At 38.7% G+C, this 24599-nt stretch overlaps 1 pseudogene; it reads right to left on the minus strand.

The window, feature by feature from the left end:
- Positions 1-2238: 2238 nt before the first annotated feature.
- LOC149123251 (inducible T-cell costimulator pseudogene) lies at positions 2239-19612 on the minus strand (annotated as a pseudogene).
- Positions 19613-24599: the final 4987 nt, after the last annotated feature.

Raw genomic sequence — 24599 nt, forward strand, 5'->3', positions numbered from 1 at the left:
TAATGGAAATATTTGAATGTAGTATGAAATTATGAATGCACAGTATCTGATGTGAATCTTTTAGCCTATTATTGCAAAGAGGACCAATACAATGTAAATAAACATGAAATAATACATTAAATATGAATAATGTGAAGCACTTTTGAAATATAGGAATAAGAGCCTCTGATAACCTGTTCATTTGTTAAGCCAACAAGAACCACGGTAATATTATCCAAATCAGCTTTCTGAGACCTTTGGAATTCAACCAAAGGACGACAACAATCTGAGGGGGTAGTTATTCAAGAAAAATGCTGAATCTCAATAGGAACAATAAGGTTTGTGGTGTTTTAACTTGCCTTATTTTCATATTCATTTCCTAAGCTCCATAGTAATCTTGAAATATTAGCCTTTAATTGCCTTGTAATAGCTGTGAAAATCAGCAGCCCAGCAGCTAGTGGAAAAGGCAAAATGAGGATAGAGCTTCCAAGAAGGCCCATCCTCAGAGAGCTGTTGCTCTTTAAATTGACTGACAGCTCCCTGGAAAAGCAGTGTTTACAAGGCATGTCTTTGACCTGACTCAGTGCACACTCTGTGAGAAAAACTTCACTGCTGGTCATACTTTTTGAAAACAATTAGAAGCAATTGTTTAACATTATAACTGCCCAAGACAATGATTCTAATTGAGGCCAAAAAAAGGCTGACCAAAAAATGTAAAGTGAAAATATGGGAAATGAGATAACTATAGTGGGCTTTGAAAATCTTCTAAATGTTCCCAGAGATCTAGAAGGCCACACATTTGTGCAGTTTTTTTGCAGACTGAGAAAATGAGCAGCCATAGAACTCTCACCTCTGTTTGGACTTGATGGAGTGTGCAAACAGGAAGTGGTTGCTAAGGCAGAGCTGTTTACTCTGTAGTAATAAAAGCATGTGCCAGCACACACACAGAGTTTAATAGGGTAACAAATAGTTGAAGAAATTTAAGAAAATAATAATAGGGTAATAAGTAGTTTAAGAAATTTAAGAAAATTTTTGTCTGATAATTAGCTATACACTAACAAAATTAACAGAGATTTAAGTGGTTAACATACAAAGAATATTCCAGGAAGGTTGGCTAAAATAAACAGCAGCAACAACAAGCCCTGTTAAGTGGATATAGAATGTAATTCTTAGAGTTTACACATTATACTATTCATAATGTGGGTTTTTCAAAAAATATAAAAGGAAAACAGTAAATATAAGAAGACATAACACATAAATATAGAGATAAAAAAAGCAGTTCTCAGAAAATCTTGTTAGGAAGCCCAGGTGTTATATTTACTAGACAAAGGCTTAAAGTAACTGTCTTTTTTGTGTTTTGACAGGTGGAGTTAGACAGAGAGAGAGAGACAGAGTGAAAGGTCTTCCTTCTGTTGGGTCACTCCCCAAATGGCCGCTATGGTCAGCACGCTGTGCCAATCCAAAGCCAGGAGTCAGGTGCTTCCTCCTGGTCTCCCATGCGGGTGCAGGGCCCAAGCACTTGGGCCATCCTCCACTGCACTCCCTGGCCACAGCAGAGAGCTGGCCTGGAAGAGGGGCAACCGGGACAGAATCCAGCGCCCCGACCGGGACTAGAACCCGGTGTGCCGGCGCCGCAAGGCGGAGGATTAGCCTAGTGAGCCACAGTGCTGGCCAAAATCAAGGAGAATTTATTAACCTAAAAACTCGATCAGATTTTTACTAAGTATCTGAATGTTCCTGATAGTATTTTTTAAAAAGATTTATTTACTTATTTGAAAGGCAGAGTTACAGAGAGGCAGAGGCAGAGAGAGAGAGAGAGAGGAAAGAGAGAGAGAGAGAGAGAGAGACAGAAAAAGAGAGAGAGACAGTGAGAGAGGTCTTCCATCCACTGGTTCTCTCCCCAGATGGCCACAATGGCCAGAGCTGAGCTGATCCGAAGGCAGGATCCAGGAGCTTCTTCCAGGTCTCCTACATGGGTTTAGAGGCTCAGGACTTGAACCAGTTTCTACTGCTTTTCCAGGCCATAGCAGAGACCTGGACTGAAAATGGAGCAGCTGGGACTTGAACCAGAACCCATATGGGATGCTGGCATTGCAGGTGACGGCTTTATCTGCTACAGCACAGTGCTGGCTGTGCTTTAAAGAAAAAAAAATGGCTGCTTTAAAGAAAAAAAATAAAAGAGTTGTTTTACTGCATTGCTAAAACTAGGCCTAGACAAAGGGATTTCTTCCCAGTGAGGTTTGTTTGTTGAGTGCATATGAGATGGGCTTTCTATAAAGCTAGTTGCAAGAAGGTGTTTATTCTGAGAAAGCAGCAGCACCAAGGAAATCTGTGCAAATCCTGCTGGCTTTTAGAGTCACTGGTGCAGAATGAACAAAACATGAGCAGGAGATGGATGTGGTCCAATCAAGTCAAGTCGGACTCTAGTCGAGGAAACAAGGGACTCTCTCACTTCAAGTTGAGGAGACCCGACCAATGTGTGCCATGCCCAGGTGCCTGAGAGTTCTGTCAGTGCAGATTTTTTAGCTGTGTTCACTGCTGCTATGAACACGTACTCACTATTCGGGTCATGCACACTTGATTGATATTTCTCTTTTGTAAGCCGAAAAATAAATATGCATTCAAAAATGTAGACTACCGCAAAAGCTGCACATCCTATGGGTAACCAGAACTTCACCTGGCAACAGAGCTTGTGATCCATAAATATGCAAATATTCTCCTCTGAGAATCTCTACTTGAAAAGGAGGAGGGTCAAAAATTGATAGTTTGCAGAAGTAATAGCTGGCATGAGAACTGTCCAAATTATATAGTAAAAAAGAGAAACTGTTGTTGAATAACTAATATTGACAGAATTTCAGAGCCTTAATGGACACCGTGTTTCCACTCTCCTTTGCCTGCCTAAGGTCACAGAGGACTTGTCTCCCTGTCAGCAGCTGCATTTTGAATTGCAGGACAATCTCGGGGTATTTGCATAAAATTTGAACACCTCCATTCTGAAATGTAAACATCTCATACTTGGCAGAGTCATTGATGTCTCCTTAAAGCAATTCCAACACAGCCAAGGAAAGGTTCAGGTATCTGGAGTTCTCTGCTGAAGACCTCACTGCCAAGCCCCATCTTTGGGCTTTAAAAGCTGTGGCAGGGGCCGGCGCTGTGGTATAGTGGGTAAAGCCACCACTTGCAGTGCCAGCATCCCATATGGCTGCAGGTTCCAGTCCAGGCTACTCCTCCTCCAATCCGGCTCTCTGCTATGGCCTGCGAAAGCAGTAGAAGATGGCCCACATGGGAAACCCAAAAGAAGTTCCTGGCTCCTCATTTCAGATTGGCGCAACTCTGGCCGCTGTGGCCAAATGGGGAGTTAACCAGTGGATGGAAGACCTCTCTCTCTCTCTCTCTCTCTCTCTCTCTCTCTCTCTCTGACTCTCTTTCTTTCTCTGTGTAACTCTTTCAAGTAAATAAATGAATCTTTTTTTTAAAAAAAGCTGTGAAAGACTAGTTACAAATACTGGCACATTTTAAGATTCCCTTAATTGATACCATCTTTAATTTACATTTACAGAAAAGGTTGTTTTTTAAATGTAATTATAATGAGCTACTTCTCAGCAATTTCCCTTTTATCTCTGTCATTTTATTATAGTTCTGACCAAGCTACTGATTTCTTTTCGCAGTAATGACAATATATTGTATATCGTAAGGTGTGTATCACTTTTAAACTTTCTTTTCTTTGAATTTAGACATATCACTTATGAGCATCTTTAGTATCTTAGCTGAAGGCAGTACTTACACTGTGAAGCTGAGTCATCAGCTTCCTCAGAGTTCTATAAGTTGTCCTGATGATGTTCATATACAAAATTTTTCAGGGCTATCTTTGTCCAATGTAGTCATTCACAAGTACCAGGTAATATACTTAGTACATTTCTTGATTGTTATGGAACTTTAAATTTCACTAGATTTAAAAGCTAACATATTTTGAGTTAATTCTAATAAGCAGCACAATCTTTGACTTATAATTTTATTGTTTTTTAAAAAATATTTCTTTTTTAATGTATTATAATAATCTATTTTTCACTAGCTTTCCCATTATCTCATTGTCTGTTTATTATGGCTCCTACTGAATTGCTCATTTCTACTCACAGTAATCATTTTATTTCATAAAAATCCAACATGTTTTTATTACTGTCTTTAAGATTACCATCACCTGTATTTTTCTTTAATATCCCAGTGTATTCCAGACCTGCCACTGTGAATTCATGGCCATGTTGGTTAAGTGTTCATTATGAAGTCATGAACTCCATCAAAATTCTAAAAGTTGTGTTAGCAACCATCATGCACACATGTTTTCAGAGACATTTTAGACCCACATGATAGTCATTCTTTTCAGGTACTTTTTTAGGTTCTTTTCAGGTTCTTTTTTATATTTCATGAAATTCTAAACTTCCCATTAATATATGAAAGTTTCAATAGAATGAGTTAAAAATCCATCTATTTTAAAGATTTCTCTGATAAGTGTATGATCTTCATTTGATTTACATTTTGTGAAAATTATTTCATTTTCCTTTTTTAAGGTAATTGTTATCATTTCCAGTAATTTCCCTCATATTTGCTTGTCATTCTGCTATTACTTCTAGAAAATAATTGTTACTTACCCTGGTCACAGTGTATTTTATTTCATAACACCTGGATCCTCTTTTTATGTATTTATTTTGTGTGTGTGTGTTTGAGCTTATATTACCCATGTGTATCCTTGGTATCCCATTTAAAGCTAATCTAACCACTGTGAACTTGAGGCCATCTTGGTTGTATTTTTTTTTAACTTTATTTTAGTAAATATAAATTTCCAAAGTACAGTTTATGGATTACAATGGCTCCCCCCCCCATAATTTCCCTCCCACTTGACCCCTCCCATCTCCTGCTCCCTCTCCCATTCCATTCACATCAAGATTCATTTTCTTTTTTTTTTTTTATGAATTCTTTTGACAGGCAGAGTGGACAGTGAGAGAGAGAGACAGAGAGAAAGGTCTTCCTTTTGCTGTTGGTTCACCCTCCAATGGCCGATGCGGCTGGCGCGCTGTGGCCGGCACACCACGCTGATCTGAAGGCAGGAGCCAGGTGCTTCTCCTGGTCTCCCATGGGGTGCAGGGCCCAAGCACTTGGGCCATCCTCCACTGCACTCCCTGGCCACAGCAGAGAGCTGGCCTGGAAGAGGAGCAACCGGGACAGAATCCAGCGCCCTGCCCAGGACTAGAACCTGGTGTGCCAGCACCACAAGGTGGAGGATTAGCCTATTGAGCCACGGCACTGGCCAAGATTCATTTTCAATTATCTTTATATACAGAAGATAGATTTAGTATATATTAAGTAAAGATTTCATCTGTTTGCACCCACACAGAAACACACAGTGTAAAATACTGTTTCAGTACTAGTTATAGCATTACTTCACATTGGACAACACATTAAGGACAGATCCCACATGAGAAGTAAGTACACAGTGACTCCTGTTGTTGACTTAACAACTTGACACTCTTGTTTATGGCATCAGTAATCTCCCTAGGCTCTAGTCATGAGTTTCCAAGGCTATGGAAGCCTTTTGAGTTTGCCAACTTCAATCTTATTCCGACAGGGTTGTATTTTGTTTTTAAAGAAACTTTCATTGGCCACAAAATTGCATAAGTTCTTCTGACAATTTTCATGTATACAATTTTTCAGAGACTTCTTAGGGAAATTTGGTCATTCTCCCTTTCCAAGTATCATATTTGATGGCAATTATGGATTTTTCCAGAACTATGACATTTATCTTTGATTTCTGAAAGTGTCAATAGTTTAATTCAAGTTACTGACACTTTTCCTTCATGGTTATAATAGTATTTGATGTGGATTTTTAAATTTTGTGAAAATTTTTAATGTATATTCTTTCTTAATATATTGTAATTGTTTAGTTTTCAACAATTTCATTTATATCTGTTGGTCACTCTATATTGCTCCTACAAAATTGCTCACATCTTTCAAAGTGATCATCATTTATTTATTTCATATCATCCGCATGCTTTTTCATCTGTTTTATAAATTGTAGTTAATACTAATACCTGTATATTAACATCCTAGTGCAAGTCAATCTTAGCAGTAGAATCCCATGGCCATCTTGGTTGGCTTTGTTATTATGAGGTCTCCAACTCCATCACAATACTACAACTGTTCCTGGCTACCATATTATACACATATTTTTAGAAATGTCTTAGACTCATTTGATAATTCATCATTTTCAAGTTATTTTTTACTTTTTCTAGACTTTTTGGAATTTTAACTTTATCTTTGATTTTTAAAGGTTCTAATAGAATATTTCCAGATATAGACATCTTTCCCTCAAAATTTTTGTGGTACATTACAAATTTCCCCATATCTCTGGCCCCTTATCCCCTAATAATATCTAATATCCCCTAATAATATCTCATATCATTATACTTATATACTTATCACAATTAATGAACCACAGCTATGTTTATAAACTTTTTAACCCAAATTTCTTTTATCTCTTCCACCCAGCCCAGAGTCTGTCAATTAACATTCTGTGTTCAGAATAAGTTTTTCTTTTAATATTAACTTCCACATGCAAAGGAGAACAAGCAGTTTTTGTGTCTCTGAGTCTGGCTTATTTCACTCAATGTTATGTTCTCTATTTGTAGCACCCATTTTGCTACAAATGACAGGACTTCATTCTTTTTATAGTTGAATAATAGTTCATTGTGAATATATATCCCATTTTCTTTATCCATTCATCTTATTAAGCATATTTGGTTGATTCCATATTTTGGTTATTGTGAACAGTTCTGCTATAAACATGGTGGAGAAGAATCTCTTTGATACAATGAGTTTAAATATTTTGGATAATACTCAGTGTTGGGATCATTGGATCATATGGAAATTCTATTTCTAGATTTCTAGGACATCTCAATATTGTTTTCAATGGTGACTGTATAAAGCACACTCCTGATAACAGTGTACAAAATTCTACTTTTTCTATATCCTCACCAGCATATTAATGCTCTCTCCTTTTTGGATAATATTCATTATGATAAGGGTGAAGTGATATTAATTTGCACTTCCCTGATAGCTAACATTATTGAGCATATATATGTGTGTGTGTGTGAGTGTGTGTGTTGATCATTTGCATTTATACTTTTGAGAACTGTCTATTCAGGTCCTTTGCTCATTTTTTAAATATGTATTTATTTATTTGAAAGTCTGAGTTACACAGAGAGAGGAGAGGCAGGGAGTCAGAGAGAGAGAGAGGTCCTCCATCCAATGGTTCACTCCCCAATTGGCCACAATGGCTGGAGCTGTGCCAATCTGAAGCCAGGAGCCAGAAGCTTCCTCTAGGTCTCTCACATGTGTGCAGGGGCCCAAGGACTTGGGTCATCTTCCACTGCTTTCCCATCCAATAGCAGAGAGCTGGATTGGAAATGGAGCAGCTGGGTCTCGAACTGACATCCATATAGGATGCCGGCACTTCAGGCCAGGGTGTTAACCTGCTGTGCCACAGTGCCAGCCCCTCTTTGCTCATTTTTAAACTGGATTGATTTTTGAGTTACGGATATACTCTCATATTAACCATTTGTTGGAGCTTGCAAATATTTTTTTCCCAATTTTTCAGACTTCTCTTAACTCCCTGATTGCTTCTCTTGCTGTGCAGAAGCTTCTGAGTTTGATATAAATTCATTTGTCTAGTTCTGCATTTGTCAGTGTTTTGGGGGTCTTATCCAAGAAGTCATCATGTTACACAAATATCTTGGAGAGTTTCCCCCTATATTTTCTTTCAGAAAGTTCAGAGCCATAGATTAAAACCTTAAATTTAGGTTTTTGATCCACCTTGAGTTGATTTTATATATAATGAAAGGTTAATACCACACACACACACTTTAGTTTTGAAGAACTGTTTATTGAAAAGACTACCCCTTTTTAAATGTACATTCTATGGAACTTTGGTCAAAAATCAGTTGCCTGAATGCACATGAAGTGATTTCTGGACATTTTATTTTCTTCCATTGATCTATTTGACAATTTTATGTTATTACTGAAACTTTGTAATATGCTTTGAATCAGGTACTATGATACCTCGACCTTTACTGAAAAATGAAATGACACAGATTGCTAGGTACAAGATCAATATAGGGCTTGGCATTGTGGCATAGCATGTAAAGCTACTGCCTGCAAAGCCAGCATTCCAAATGGGTACCAGTTTGAGTCCTGGTACCTCCATTTCTGATCCAGCTCCCTGCTAATAGCCTGGGAAAGCTGTGGAAGATGCCCCATGTTCTTGGACCCCTGAACCCATGTGGGAGACCAGAAGTTCCTGGTTTCTGGCTGGCTGTGGCCTGGCCTAGTTTAGTTGTTGTAGCCATTTGGAGAGTGAAGCAGTAGATGGAAGATTCTCTCTCTCTCTCTCTCCTCTTTCTCTCTCTGTAACTCTGACTTTCAAATTAATAAAGAAAAACATTAAAAATTATTTTAAATGAGACATATCTATCTATCCATCTAATCAACAGAATTGCTATGTACAAAGAAGACACAAATAGGAGGGCAGAGCCAAGATGGCGGAATAGTGAGGGTGTGCACCAATAGTCCGGGAAAATTTGGTTTAATAAAAGTGGAGTTACGGTAGCCTCAGAAAAAGAATCAGGAAAAAATTGCAGAGGAAACTCTTCTGGATCTAGTGGCTGTGACTCGGAGGACCTACTGGGAGAACAAGGTCACCCACAGTGCGGAAGCCAAGCCACGGGACCTGCAGGGTCTGCGTGCCAGTGCGGGAAGGGGAGTGGATGTCACACAGACACCAGCGGGGAGAGCAGGGACGCCCAGGGCTCCAAGTCCACACATCGGCGCTGGAAGGGGAGGTGAGCTCAGTAACCCGAGACATTGGTGGGGAAATGGTGGTCAGAATCTAGAGGGGAGCAGGAAAGTTCACCAGACTGACTACAGGAGAGAAGGAAAAAAGGTGGGGGGGTACTGGTACAGACGAGTTTCTCTCTCCGACAACCTTGCAAAGGTGAGCAAAAGACAAAGAGCAGGCAGCACTCTGGATATACATAACAACAGGGGAAAGCTAAGGAACTGAGTTGCTACAATTCAATAGCCTAGGAAACCCAGTGGGAGTCCAGAGGAGAAACAGAGCCTGCACAGACTCTTTGGGTAGAAGCCAGAAATCGGAAGCTAAATACCATCAATTCTGCACAGCCATGCGGTATTACTTACTTCCTGAATAAATACATAAAATAAATAAATAAATAAATAAATAGAGAGAGATTTACCACACATAACCTGAGGGTGTCACCTTTGCACACCTGTAACCTGGAAGAACCAAGAAGAGCTCTCAGTCCACACCCATCTCAAGTTTCCAAGGCTCCTCCAACAGCAGGCAGTCCACTTAACACAGACATAGTATAAAATAAAAAAAAAACGCACAGTGTTGAAAGAAGAATTAATTATGCCAAGCAACAAACACAAAAATCGAGGGAACAAGATCAACGATGACACTATGATGCCTCCAAATAAACAAAACACCCCAAGCCAAGATTATGAAGATGATGAGATAGAAGAAATGCAAGATACGGATTTCAAAAAATTTATGATAAGAATATTTAGAAGTTTTCAAAAGCAAATCCTTGAACTACAGAAATCCTTATTGGACAGGTTTGAAAATCTCTCTCATGAAAATGAAATTTTAAGGAAGAATCAAAATGAAACACAGAAACTAGAAGAACAGGAAAGTGTGATAGTGAAGAGAAATCAAAATGAAATGAAGAGCTCAATAGATCAAAGGACAAACACATTAGAGAGCCTTAAAAACAGAATCGGTGAAGCAGAAGAGAGAATATAGGACTTAGAAGACAGAGCACAGGAAAACATACAGTCAAACCAAAGAAAAGAAGAGGAAATTAGAAATCCAAAAAATATTGTGGGGAATCTTCAGGATACTATTAAAAAACCAACATTCGAGTTCTAGGAGTTCCTGAAGGCATGGAGAGAGAGAAAGGATTAGAAGGCCTTTTTAGTGAGATACTAGCAGAGAACTTTCCAGGTTTGGAGAAGGACAGTGACATCCTAGTACAGGAAGCTCATAGAACCCCCAATAAACATGACCAAAAGAGATCCTCACCACGAAAAGTGGCAATTAAACTTACCACAGTGAAACATAAAGAAAAGATCCTAAAATGTGCAAGAGAGAAACATCAGATTACTCTCAGAGGATCTCCAATCAGACTCACAGCAGACTTCTCATCAGAAACACTACAGGCTAGGAGGGAATGGCAAGACATAGCACAGGTGCTAAGAGAGAAAAATTGCCAGCCCAGAATATTATATCCTGCTAAGCTCTCATTTGTGAATGAAGGTGAAATAAAGACCTTTCATAGCAAATGGAAATTGAAAGAGTTTGCCGCCACTCATCCAGCCCTGCAAAAGATACTTAAAGATGTGCTACACTCAGAAACACAGAAACACGGCCATCAATATGAAAGAAGCTAAAGGAAGAAAAACCACCAGTAAAAGAGAATGGGAAGCTCAAAGCATCTACTAGAAAATATCTCCGGGAAAATGGCAGGGCAAAGTCACTATGTATCAATAATCACATTAAACATTAATGGTCTTAACTCTTCAGTTAAAAAACACCAATTGGCTGATAGGCTCAAGGAACACAACCCAACTATTTGTTGCCTACAAGAAACACATCTCTCTAACAAAGATGCATGCAGACTGAAAGTGAAAGGTTGGAAAAAGATATTCCATGCCAACAGAAACAAAAAAAAAGCAGGTGTAGCCATATTAATATCAGACAAAATAAACTTTAATACAAAAACTGTTAAGAGAGACAAAGAGGGACACTATATAATGATTAAGGGTTCAATTCAACAGGAAAATGTAACTATTATAAATGCATATGGACCTAATTACAGGACTCCGGTCTATTTAAAAGATATGTTAAGGGACTTAAAGGGAGAGTTAGATTCCAACACAATAGTACTGGGGGACTTCAATACTCCACTCTCAGAAATAGACAGATCATCCGGACAGAAGATCAACAAGGAAACAGAAGATTTAATTGACACTATTGCCCAAATGGATCTAACAGATATCTACAGAACTTTCAATCCTACATCTAAAGATTTTACATTCTTCTCAGCAGTGCATGGAACCTTCTCTAGGATTGATCACATACGAGGCCATAAAGCAAGTCTCAGCAAATTTAAAAGAATTAGATTCATGCCATGCAGCTTCTCAGACCATAAAGGAATGAAGCTGGAAATTAGCAACTCAGAAAACCCCAGGGAGTATGCAAACACATGGAGACTGAACAACATGCTCCTGAATGAACACTGGGTCATTCAAGAAATCAAAAGAGGAATCAAAAACTTTCTGGAAGTAAATGAGGATAACAACATAATATATCAAAACTTATGGGATACAGCAAAAGCAGTATTGAGAGGCAAGTTTATAGCAATAGGTGCCTATATCAAGAAATTGGAAAGGTACCAAATAAATGAGCTTTCAGCGCATCTCAAGGACCTAGAAAAACTGCAGCAAACCAAACCCAAATCTAGTAGAAGAAGAGAAATAATTAAAATCAGAGAAGAAATTAACATGATTGAATCCAAAAAAAAACATTACAAAAAATCAGCCAAACGAGGAGCTGGTTTTTTGAAAAAATAAACAAAATTGACACCCCATTGGCCCAACTAACTAAAAAAAGAAAAGACCCAAATCAATAAAATCAGAGATGAAAAAGGAAACGTAACAACAGACACCACAGAAATAAAAAGAATCATCAGAAATTACTACAAGGACTTGTATGCCAGCAAACAGGGAAACCTATCAGAAATGGATAGATTCCTGGACACATGCAATCTACCAAAATTGAACCATGAAGACATAGAAAACCTAAATAGACCCGTAACTGAAACAGAAATTGAAACAGTAATAAAGTCCCTCCCAACAAAGAAAAGCCCAGGACCAGATGGATTCACTGCTGAATTCTACCAGACATTTAAAGAAGAACTAATCCCATTTCTGCTCAAACTATTCAGAACAATCAAAAAAGAGGGAATCCTCCCAAATTCTTTCTATGAAGCCAGCATCACCTTAATCCCTAAGCCAGAGAAAGATGCAGCACTGAAAGAAAATTATAGACCAATATCCCTGATGAACATAGACGCAAAAATCCTCAATAAAATTCTCGCCAATAGAATACAACAACACATCAGGAAAATCATCCACCCAGACCAAGTGGGATTATTTATCTCTGGTATGCAGGGATGGTTCAACATTTCAAATCAATCAATGTGATTCACCACATTAACAGATTGCAGAAGAAAAACCATATGATTATCTCAATAGATGCAGAGAAAGCATTCGATAAAATTCAACACCCTTTCATAATGAAAACTCTAAGCAAATTGGTATAGAAGGAACATTCCTCAATATAATCAAAGCAATTTATGAAAAACCCACGGCCAGCATCCTATTGAATGGGGAAGAGTTGGAAGCATTTCCACTGAGATCTGGCACCAGACAGGGATGCCCACTCTCACCATTGCTATTTAACATAGTTGTGGAAGTTTTAGCCAGAGCCATCAGACAAGAAAAAGAAATTAAAGGAATACAAATTGAGAAGGAAGAAGTCAAACTATCCCTCTTTGCAGATGATATGATTCTTTACTTAGAGGATCCAAAGAACTCTACCAAGAGACTATGGGAACTCATAGAGGAGTTTGGCAAAGTGGCAGGATATAAAATCAATGCACAAAAATCAACAGCCTTTGTATACACAAGCAATGCCATGGCTGAGAAAGAACTGCTAAGATCAATCCCATTCACAATAGCTACAAAAACAATCAAATACCTTGGAATAAACTTAACCAAGGACGTTAAAGATCTCTACGATGAGAATTACAAAATCTTAAAGAAAGAAATAGAAGAGGATACCAAGAAATGGAAAAATATTCCATGCTCATGGATTGGAAGAATCAACATCATCAAAATGTCCATTCTCCCAAAAGCAATTTATAGATTCAATGCAATTCCAGTCAGGATACCAAAGACCTTCTTCTCAGATCTAGAAAAAATGATGCTGAAATTCATATGGAGGCACAAGAGACCTCGAATTGCTAAAGCAATCTTGTACAACAAAAACAAAGCCAGACGCATCACAATACCAGATTCAGGACATACTAAAGGGCAGTTGTAATCAAAACAGCATGGTTCTGGCACAGAAACAGATGGATAGACCAATGGAACAGAATAGAAACACCAGCAACCAACCCAAACTTCTACAACAAACTTACATTTGATCAAGGATCTAAAACCAATTCCTGGAGCAAGGACAGTCTATTCAATAAATGGTGCTGGGAAAATTGGATTTCCACGTGCAGAAGCATGAAGCAAGACCCCTACCTTTCACCTTACACAAAAATCCACTCAACATGGATTAAAGACCTAAATCTATGACCTGACACCATCAAGTTATTAGAGAACATTGGAGAAACCCTTCAAGATATTGGCACAGGCAAAGAGTTTCTAGAAAAGACCCGGGAGGCACAGGCAATCAAAGCCAAAATCAACTATTGGGATTGCATCAAATTGAGAAGTTTCTGTACTGCAAAAGAAACAGTCAGGAGAGTGAAGAGACAACCGACAGAATGGGAAAAAATATTTGCAAACTATGCAACAGATAAAGGGTTAATAACCAGAATCTACAAAGAGATCAAGAAACTCCACAACAACAAAACAAACAACCCACTTAAGGGATGGGCTAAGGACCTCAATAGACATTTTTCAAAAGAGGAAATCCAAATGGCCAACAGGCACATGAAAAAATGTTCAAGATCACTAGCAATCAGGGAAATGCAAATCAAAACCACAATGAGGTTTCACCTCACCCCGGTTAGAATGGCTCACATGCAGAAATCTACCAACAACAGATGCTGGCGAGGATGTGGGGAAAAAGGGACACTAACCCACTGTTGGTGGGAATGCAAACTGTCAAGCCACTATGGAAGTCAGTCTGGAGATTCCTCAGAAACCTGAAGATAACCCTACCGTTCGACCCAGCCATCCCACTCCTGGGAATTTACCCAAAGGAATTTAAATTGGCAAACAAAAAAGCGGTCTGCAGCCTAATGTTTATTGCAGCACAATTCACAATAGCCAAGACCTGGAACCAACCTAAATGCCCATCAACGGTAGACTGGATAAAGAAATTATGGGATATGTACTCTTTAGAATACTATACCGCAGTAAGAAACAACGAAATCCAGTCATTTGCAACAAATTGGAGGAATCTGGAACACATCATGCTGAGTGAAATAAGCCAGTCCCAAAGGGACAAATACCATATGTTCTCCCTGATCGGTGACAACTGACTGAACACCAAAAAGGAAACCTGTTGAAGTGAAATGGACACTATGAGAAACAGTGACTTGATCAGCATAGCCCTGACTGTTAATGAACAACTTAATACATTATCCCTCTCAGTATTTTTTGTCTGTTCTACTTAATATGACTGGTTTAATTCTGTAATTAATACACAGTTATTCTTATGTGTTGAAATTTAACTGAAATGTGATCCCTGTTAAACAGAAGAGTGGGAATAAGAGAGGGAAGAGATGTACAATTTGGGACATGCTCAAGCTGACTTGCCCCAAATGGTAGAGTTAGAAACATACCAGGGGACTCCAATTCAATCCCATCAAGGTGGCATGTGCCAATGCCATCTCACTATTCCAAGTGATCAATTTCATTTCACAATTGATCATAATGAAAGGACTAAGAGTTAAAGGGATCACATAAACAAGTCTAGTACCTGCTAATACTAACCAATAGAATAAATAAAGGGGAGAGTGATCCAACATGAGAAGCGAGATACACAGCAGACTCATAGAATGGCAGATGTCCTAAACAGCACTCTGGCCTCAGAATCAGCCCTAAAGGCATTCCGATCTGGCTGAAAAGTCCATGAGAGTATTTCAGGCATGGAAAGCCAAGACACTCTGGCAAAAAAAAAAAAAAACCTAAATGAAAGATCTCTGTGAGTGAGATCCCAGTGGAAAGAACAGGTCTTCAAAGAAGGAGGTACCTTTCTCTGAAGGGAGGAGAGAACCTCCACTTTGACTATGACCTTGTCTAAACAAGATAAGAGTCGGAGAACTCAAAGGGCTTCCATAGCTTTGGAAACTCATGACTGGAGCATAGGGAGATTACTGATGCCATAAACAGGAGTGTCAATTTGTAAAGTCAACAACAGGAGTCACTGTGCACTTACTCCTCATATAGGATCTCTGTCCTTAATGTGCTGTACACTGAGATTTAATGCTATAACGAGTACTCAAACAGTATATTTCACTTTGTGTTTCTATGGGGGTGCAAACTGTTGAAATCTTTACTTAATGTATACTAAACTGATCTTCTGTAAAATAAAAAAAAAGAAAAGAAATTAGGAATTCCCAACTTGTCTCTCACTGGGATTAAACATGACAATAGGTCTGATCTGATTTCATCATCATTTAAAAAATCATCTATTATTTTTCACTTTATGTTTCTGTGTGGGAGCAAACTGTTGAAATCTTTACTTAATGTATGCTAAACTGATCTGTATATAAAGAGAATCGAAAATGAATCTTGATGTGAATGGAAGGGGAGAGGGAGTGGGAAAGGGGAGGGTTGTGGGTGGGAGGGACGTTATGCGGGGGAAGCCATGGTAATCCATAAGCTGTACTTTGGAAATTTATATTCATTAAATAAAAAATAATAAAAAAACCCTTCCCCACCCAAAAAAAAAGCAAAGAAGACACAAATAGGAAACAATTTTAAAGGACACAGACAGACTAGAAAATGCATACCCATACGAGAAATGAAACAAGGAAGGACTAATCTATGTAATATCTTCAAGTGTTATTTAAAAAAATATACAGTAGTACATAATTCCTATCAGTTTATTTGACAAAGATTTTAAACGAAGTTTGAGAAAACATTGTATTTTCATCAAAATATATACAGGCATTTCTTTTTGGTGATTTTAGCTCCCACATATGAAGGAGAACCTGTGGTATCAGTCTTTCTGTGTATGTCCAGCATGTTTTTATTTTTGTTTTTGCTTTTTTGCTCAAGTTTACTTTGCTATTTTGGGTATTTTAATACATATTTTTGGATTGTTTTTCTACTTCTATAAAGAATGTCATTGGTATATTGACAGAGATTGCACGGAATGCATACTTAAGATGCTATAGATTCTTAATGACAATAAATCTTACAATCCATGAGCAAGAAATATCTTCACATTTTTATGTCCTTGATGATTTCTTTCATCAATATTTTATAAATTTTATTGTAGAGATCTTTCATTTCTTTGGTTAAATTTATTCCTAAATATTGGATTGTGTTTGTGATATCGTGAATGGGATTTCAAACCTGATGTCTCTTTCAGTGAGATCATTGTTGGTACATAAAAATCCTACTGTTTTGGTTTGCTCCCTTTGTAACTGTGATTTCACTGAACTGATTTATAAATTCTAACAGCTTTTTGCTGTAGTGCTTGGTTTTCATCCAGGTACAACATCATGAAATTTGCAAATGTTAATTTTAAAAGTTTATTTATTTGAAAGGCAATTACAGAGAGGGCAAGGCATAGAAAGAGAAATATTCCATCTATTTGTTCACTCCCCAAATGGCTGCAACAACCAGGCCTGGGTCAGTCTGAAGCCAGGAGCTAGAGATTTATCCAAGTCTCCCACATGGGTGCAGGGGCCCAAGCACTTGGTCCGTCCTCTGCTGCTTTCCCAGGTGCATCAGTAGAGAGGTGGATCATGAGTGGAGTATCCAAGAATCCAACTGGTGACCATATGGGATGCTCATGCTGCAGGCGGTGGCTTTACCCACGATGCCACAGAGCTGGCCCCAAATATGGCGATTTTGAATTACTACTTTCCAATTTTAATTACCTTATTTATTTTCCCTCCAAAATGTTCTTGCTAGTACTTCCAACAATATACTGAATAAGACTGGTGAAAAATGGACATTTTTCTCTTATTCCATATTTGAAAAGAAGTGATTTCTGCTTTATATTTTTCAGTATAAAAGTAGCTGTTGGTCTGTCTCATAAAGGCTTTATAATTTTGAGATGTGTTCTTTTTATTCTAATTTGTAGAGGTTTTTTTATTATAGAGATATTCGATTTTATCAACTGCTTTCTGTGTCTGTTAAAATGCTCACATGATTTTTCCCTCATTCTGTTGATGTGATTTATAAGGTTTTTTATTTCCAAATGTTGAATCACCCTTGCATCTTTAGATGAAATCAAACTTACTGTTATGTATAATCACTGGTGTAGCTTTGGATTTGGTTTACTAATGTTTTGTTGAAAACTTCTGCATTTATGTTCATTAAGCATACTGGTCTGTAGTTTTATTTTTTGTGCTGTGTCTTTGGTATTGGTATTGGTAATGCCAGCTTTCTGAAAAGTATTTTATAGTTTTCTTTTTAAAAAATATTTATTTACTTGAAAGGAAGTTACACAGAGGTAGGGGAGGGGTAAGAGAAATAGCAAAAGCAAGAGTGAGCAAGAAAGAGTCTTTCATCCATTGGTTTACTTCCCAAATGGCTGCAATGGCCAGGGCTGAGCCAATCCTAAGACAGGAGCCAGGAGCTTCTTCTGGGTTTTCCTCATGGGTGCAGGGGTCCAAGGACTTGGGTCATCTTTTACTGCTTTCCAAAGCCATTAGCAGAGAGCTGGATCTGAAGTGGAGCTGCCAGGCTTCAAATTTTCAAAGTAGCACCCACGTGGGATGCTGGCATTCAGGCCAGGGCTTTACCTGCTTCTGCCACAGTGCTGGCCCCTTACAGTTTTGTATACTCTAAAATATTTTGCAATAATTTGAAGAGTATTTGAGTTATTCCTTTTTAAATGTTTTATAGAATTTAGGGTTTTCTTTGTTGGGAAACTTTTATTAATTACTACTTCAGTAGTATTTCTTCCTATGGCCTATTTATATTTTCTATATCTTCCTTGTTTAATCTTAATATGTTACACATATTCAGGAATTTACTTGAGGCTTTTAATTTGTTAACACACAGTTCATAGCAGCTTTTTATGACCCATCATATTCTGTAGTATCAACTGTAACATCTACTTTTCTTCTCAAATTTTATTTATTGAGGTTTTTTTCTTCTTTCTTTTGTTACTCTGGATAAAGGCTTTTCTATTTTGTTTATCTTCTTAAAGAACCAGCTATTTGTTTTATATCTCTAATATTCTTTTAGTTTCAATTTCATTTATGACTGTTCTTATATTTATTTTTTCTTGTGCCCTGCTAATTTTTGCCTATGGCTTGTTTTTCTTTTTCTGTGTTTTGTTTTAAAGATTTATATATTTTTTTGAAAGTCAGAGTTTTTTTTTTTTTTTTGAAAGTCAGAGAGAAGAGGCAGAGAGAGAGGTCTTCCATTCACTGGTTCACTCCCCAATTGGCCATAACGACCAGTGCTGTGCCGATCTGACGCCAGGAGCTTCTTCCAGGTCTCCCACACAGGTGCAGGTTCCCAAGGACTTGGGCCATATTCCACTGCTTTCCCAGGCCATAGCAAAGAGCTGGATAGAGGCCGGCACCATGGCTCACTTGGCTCATCCTCCACCTGTGGCGCTGGCACCTCAGGTTCTAGTCCTGGTTGGGGCACCGGGTACTAGTCCCAGTTGCTCCTCTTCTAGTCCATCTCTCTGCTGTGGCCCGGGAGGGTAATGGAGAATGACCCAAGTGCTTGGGTCCCTGCACCCACATGGGAGACTGGGAGGAAGCATCTGGCTCCTGGCTTCAGATTGGCACAGTGCCAGTTGTGGCAGCCAATAGGGGAGTGAACCAACAGAAGGAAGACCCTTCTGTCTCTCTCTTTCACTGTCTATAACTGTCTCTATCTCTCTCTCTCTCTCTTACTGTCTAACTCTGCCTGTCCAAAAAGAAAAAAAAAAAAAAAGAAGAAGAGCTGGATAGAAAGTGGAGCAGCCGGGTCTCCAACCGGTGCCCATATGGGATGCCAGCACTTCAGGCCAGGGTGTTAAACCACTGCACCACAGTGCTGGCCACTTTTTCTGGGTTTTTGAGATGCAGCATTAGACCATTTATTTAAGATCTTTCAAATTTAAATGTAAGCACTTGTCATTATAAAATTTCCTCTTAATACTGCTTTTGCTGTGTTCTATGCTTTGATATGTTGTGTTTTCATATTCATTTGTTTTAAGAAATTTTCTGACCTCTTTTTAATTTTTTAAAATGATGCATTGGTCATCATGTTGTTTAATTTTCATGTACCTGTGAACTTTCCAGTGCCCTTTTTTATTATTATTGATGTCTAGTTAGATTGATTTCAGTCTGAGAAGGTAGGCGCATGGTATGATTTCAATCTTTTGAAGTTTTTGAGACTTGATTTCTTCATTAGTAATCAGTGTCAGCATTGTCTACATGTGCCACAGGTTTCCGTTCTTCAGCCTTTTGTGGATGTTACAGTATGACTTTGAAGTGGCATGAGCTTCCATAGGTTCTTAGTCCCTAGAGTTGTCAGCCATACTGGGGTTTGTGATGTCCGTATCCACATTTCTGGTCATGCTACCCTTTTCTACCAGGCAAATATGAATATTTCTGGAGTTTGTGGCAGCAAAATTTATGGCCTTTTTACTATACTATGTGGATAAGACATTCCCCAGATCCTGATATGTTAGCCTGACTAATACCCAGAAATTTAGCATCATGAGTTCAAGTCCCAAGCTGGGAAATGTTAAGGAGACATTCCCTGAGTCCTACAGGGTGAATACAGTTTATGCTGAGGGTTGTGTATCAGCAGGTCTCGGTCTGGAGCACTGGAATGCTTATAGGCTCCATTCCCTAGGGTCTAGGTGTATTTACATGACTCTCTGAAATACAGTACACAGAGTGACAGCCCTGGAGATACGGGATACAGTGGGGTCCTTATCCAGGTCTCTCAGGTTGACTGCCAATTATTCCAGGGTTGAATTCCAGCCTGAAGCATACAAAGATAGGATTGTATCACTCCCACAGATGAGTGTTATTCCAGGGTTTATAACACAAGCAGCAGCAATCCTAGAGCTTCAGATATTGGAGAGAACTTTCCTTTGTGCCTACAAGGCATGCAAAAATGATGCACTGTCCTGCCTTCCAGCACCATGTGCTTAGAGTTTCAGAAGAGGCCTCTTTAGTTCTGGTACTCTGGAATTCTGTATGAGATGCTACTGGTTCTCACGGCCATATGAGGCCGTGAGAATTTCTCTATATTGTACAGAGCAAGCAAGTAGAGCTCCAGAGCTCCTGCAGTTGCAGAATTCACAAGGGCTGTCTCTACCATGGAAAATGCCCATGCTGTTTCTGGGGAATTCTGGTAGCAAAGGGGCTGCTTGCTTCATCCAAGGCAGGTGGAGTACAGTAGCTTCTTAAAAGTAGCTTGGGTCTGGCACTTTAGGGACAGACGAAGGCAATGTGGGTTTTGTCTTGGAAGCAAGGAAGTTGCTCAAAACTCAATCATCCCCCACAAATCTGCTTTCACTTGTAGGAAGCCTCCAAAGGAGACACTGTATTGAATATTTTCCCATTTTGTATTAAAATTAGTATCTTGGCTGGGAAAGAAGGTTTTAAAACATAGTCTTATGTTTATATAATGAGGTAAATAAATTTTTTACTAACCACTTTTTACACAAACTTAAAGTTATCATTAAATTCTAGAATTAATTCCAAAGACTGAAATGACTACCTCCAATGAGATAGCTACAGCCTTATAGCTAATGTGTGCTCTTCCCCTCCCCCTTTTTGTTCAACAAACAGACCCACCAATCATCATTTCACTAGCTGAAAGGCACTAAATAATTTTCTTCATAGTACCACAGGGACCTAATATCTCCAAGTCAAACAGATAATTGGTTCTTGATTTTGACACCAAGAAATGAATCAGTAAGTTATCAGAGGATGACTTCATAATTGCAGAAGGGTTTTAACTTGCTTGCCTTTTTGGGAAATGAAATTATATTTTCCAATAGACATATCTATCACAGTACCTGACAGAGATGATCAATACATCATCATAAATAAAACCAGCAAGCATACCATAGTGATTATTTGCACTTTTAATGCATTTGTTAATCTTTATTGAATAGATTTATTGTCATACAATGAAGATAACTGGGTAAAAGCTCTGTCAATCATATGGAAAAACATAAAGGTCACTTTTTATAAGTAAAACTTTCAAGTTTGCACTTAAAAAGCAAACTAAACAAAAAGCACACTGGCAAGGTGGTTTTCACAGAATGACACACTATATTCAAAACTGAGAAAATGAAACAATATTGATGCCCCATTCTTAAAAATTAGTCAGATTTTTCCCAAAAAAATAAGGTAGACACTCCTAGTGCTGAGTTCTGCTGAAACTTTAAAATATATATTAAAATAAAAATACCAAAAGTAGACAGCTCCACATAAAATGAGAACACATTTCCCTAACAAAATTCAGAAAGAGTCCTGATTTCCCCACCACTGAAATCCTGTAAGTTTCATTGGGCTAATGATGCTCACTGCCCTACTCTGTTATTAGTGGTCAACAAATGTAGATTCTGAATCTACTTTTTTTCTATCCAATTAAAGAACTACATTGGTGATGAGGCAGAAAATGAACAAATTAAATGCAAATACTTTAATTTTCAGAAATTTTGATTTTTTTCATTATTTTACCTCTCCCCAAATTGAAAGAAATATTTTTGAAATGTTTCTAATAAATTAGTATAGAAAAATTATGTTTGGTACATTAACAGAAGCTATCCATTTTCTCAAAGTATAGGAATTTCAATTATTTTATTATTTAGTTTGTGGTCATTTGTATTATCACAATTGCCATAAAAATGATAACTTCAAAATTAAGCCTACAACTAGAGATAAATAACTATATTTCTATGAATTGTCCATGAGGCAGATGTTATCCAAACATCTCTTATAGATTTCCATTATTCATTATTCCTGAAAAATCACTTCAGAGACAAAACAATTATTTGTTTCAAATTTGTGACAACATCTTAATACTTCTGATAACTATAATCAATAGCAGGTAGTAAGACTTGTTTTCCGATGTGTTATATTAATGTATTTAAGTAATTAATAATGTATTTTAAGATAATTCTATTAATGTGTAAGTTTAGTGAAGAAATCTTAATAACACCAGAGATTGCTTAAAAGTGAAAAAATATTATAATTTGAATGAAAATGGCTGATATTGAAGGTTCCCTTCCAAAAGAGAAATTCTATAAATCAATAAACTTAAAATTTGCTTTTATTACTAGGCATTTATCTTCATAAAAATATAACATTTAATTTATATCTAATAGTATAGTTCATTTGTATATTATAAGTACTACAGGATTTTTCTTAGCTTATTCTTAAAAAAAAAAAAAAAAAAACTACAAGATAACACTTTGGCTCTCCTGAACTGAAAATAATGAAAATGTTGTTCACTATGAACTGCTTAAAAAAAGTACATAGGCTGGCGCCATGACTTACTTGGCTGATCCTCTGCCTGCAGTGCCAGTACCCTGGGTTCTAGTCCCGGTTGGGGCCCCAAGTTCTATTCCCAGTTGCTCCTCTTCCAGTCCAGCTCTCTGCTGCTGCCCAGGAAGGCAGGAGGATGGCCCAAGTGCTTGGGCCCTGCACCCGCATGGGAGACCAGGAGGAAGCACCTGGCTCCTGGCTTTGGATCAGCGCAGCATGCCAGCCATAGCAGCCATTTGGGGGGTGAACCAATGGATGGAAGACCTTTCTCTCTGTCTCTCGAGGTCTAACTCTGCCTGTCAAAAACAAATATAAACATACGACCTTGGGAACATTTTTTGAGGCACAAAATCCCTGACATGGCAACAGAAGTACATAAGGACATTCAACACACACGGGTCCTTTCTAGCATGTCACATGACAACTTGTAAGATTTTCTTGGTAATACTCAGGCAATATGCATGTTCGTGATTCAGAAAATCAGATGAGGTTGCAAGCAATGAAAATAATAGGTGATCCTAGTAGGAAGAAAAGCTTGAAGTCCTTTCCTTCTTTCCTTGAAAGCCCTAAGAAAGGGTGCCTTCTTCCACATGAGGGGCAGAAGCACTAAATCTCAAAACTAGGTGGTGGGAGGAGACCTGGAAATTTAGGGACCTCCTGCAAGCCTGCATGCTCTCTATTAAACATGGTTTATCCCCTCTGAAACTCATGGGCACAGTTAATCCAGTGATGAGAAATTCAGCAGTGAGAACAGGTGAGGCCCTGCAGGAAGTGATCAGGATAAATCCATTCATGTGTTCATGGATTAACGCCTTATCCCTAGGGGACCGCAACATAGACCACTTTGGATTGGCCCCCTCTGCACCCCTTCTGTCTGTCCGCTGGTCTCTGTGCCACCCCAGGACTCTACCAGCAAGAAGATCATCACCGGATGCTGCCCCTAGACCCTGCACCAAAACCATGAGGTCAATAATACCGCTTCCTTCTCACACACCGAGCCTGTGCTGCTGCACGATTAGCAACAAGAAAACTGACCCAGACCCCTACGCCGAGAGGCCTGCTTGAGATCTGCTGCCTCACTCAAGGAAATCGGGTCATACAGGAAGTTCAAGTTCTTCCTCACCACACAGAGATTGGAAAGCTGATGCCCCAGGGTTCAAAGAAGCTGCAGGCGGGGACTGCACACCACCCCGTGGTCCTGACGGCCAGCCCACTGCATACCGGAGTCCTAGCATCCTCCTGAGGGCTCCTGCGGTGTGGGAAACACAAACAGTAGCACTGGCTGAGCCGCCTGGAGCCCCTCTCAGGAGATATACCTTGTTCAATGACTGTACTTTGTGTAGTTCTTCTTGTCAGTGTATACACTTTAGAAATTGATTACAGCAGAAAACACATACGAACATGTTTCTTTATGCCTTACTGTGGAAAGTTTGACTACAATGTGTCATGGTGAAGATCCTTTCAGGTCATGTTTCTTATGTGTTCTATGTGCTTCCTGTACTTGGCATCCTTTTCTTTCTCCAAATTGGGGGAGTTTTCTGTGATTATTTCACAAAAATAGGCCTTCTATTCCATTCTCTCTTTCTACATCTTCAGGTACTCTTAAGACCTGTAAGCTGGGTTATTTGACAGTTTTTTAAAAAGATTTATTTATTTATTTGAAAGTCTCAATTACAGAGAGAGGAGAGGCAGAGAGAGAGAGAGAGAGAGAGAGAGAGAGAGAGAGAGAGAGAGAGAAAGAGACAGATCTTCCATCTGATGGTTCACTCCCCAATTGGCCACAACAGCTGGAGCTGTACCAATCCGAAGCCAGGAGCCAGGAGCTTCTTCCAGGTCTCCCACATGGTGCAGGGGCCCAAGGACTTGGGCCATCTTCTACTGCTATCCCAGGCCATAGCAGAGAGCTGAATCAGAAGAGGAGCAGCCAAGCCCTCAAGTTGCACAAAGATGTCATTGATTCCTTGTGGAGCCTCCAAGTAACAGATCCGTCAGTTGAAGTGCCTTTAACTCTCCTGTGGCTCTCACTGCCCACAAGGTCAGGAACAATATCCA

Source organism: Oryctolagus cuniculus, chromosome 12, assembly GCF_051225735.1.
Source record: "Oryctolagus cuniculus isolate XC-2025 breed Fujian yellow rabbit chromosome 12, ASM5122573v1, whole genome shotgun sequence".
In the NCBI taxonomy this organism is placed as follows: domain Eukaryota; kingdom Metazoa; phylum Chordata; class Mammalia; order Lagomorpha; family Leporidae; genus Oryctolagus; species Oryctolagus cuniculus.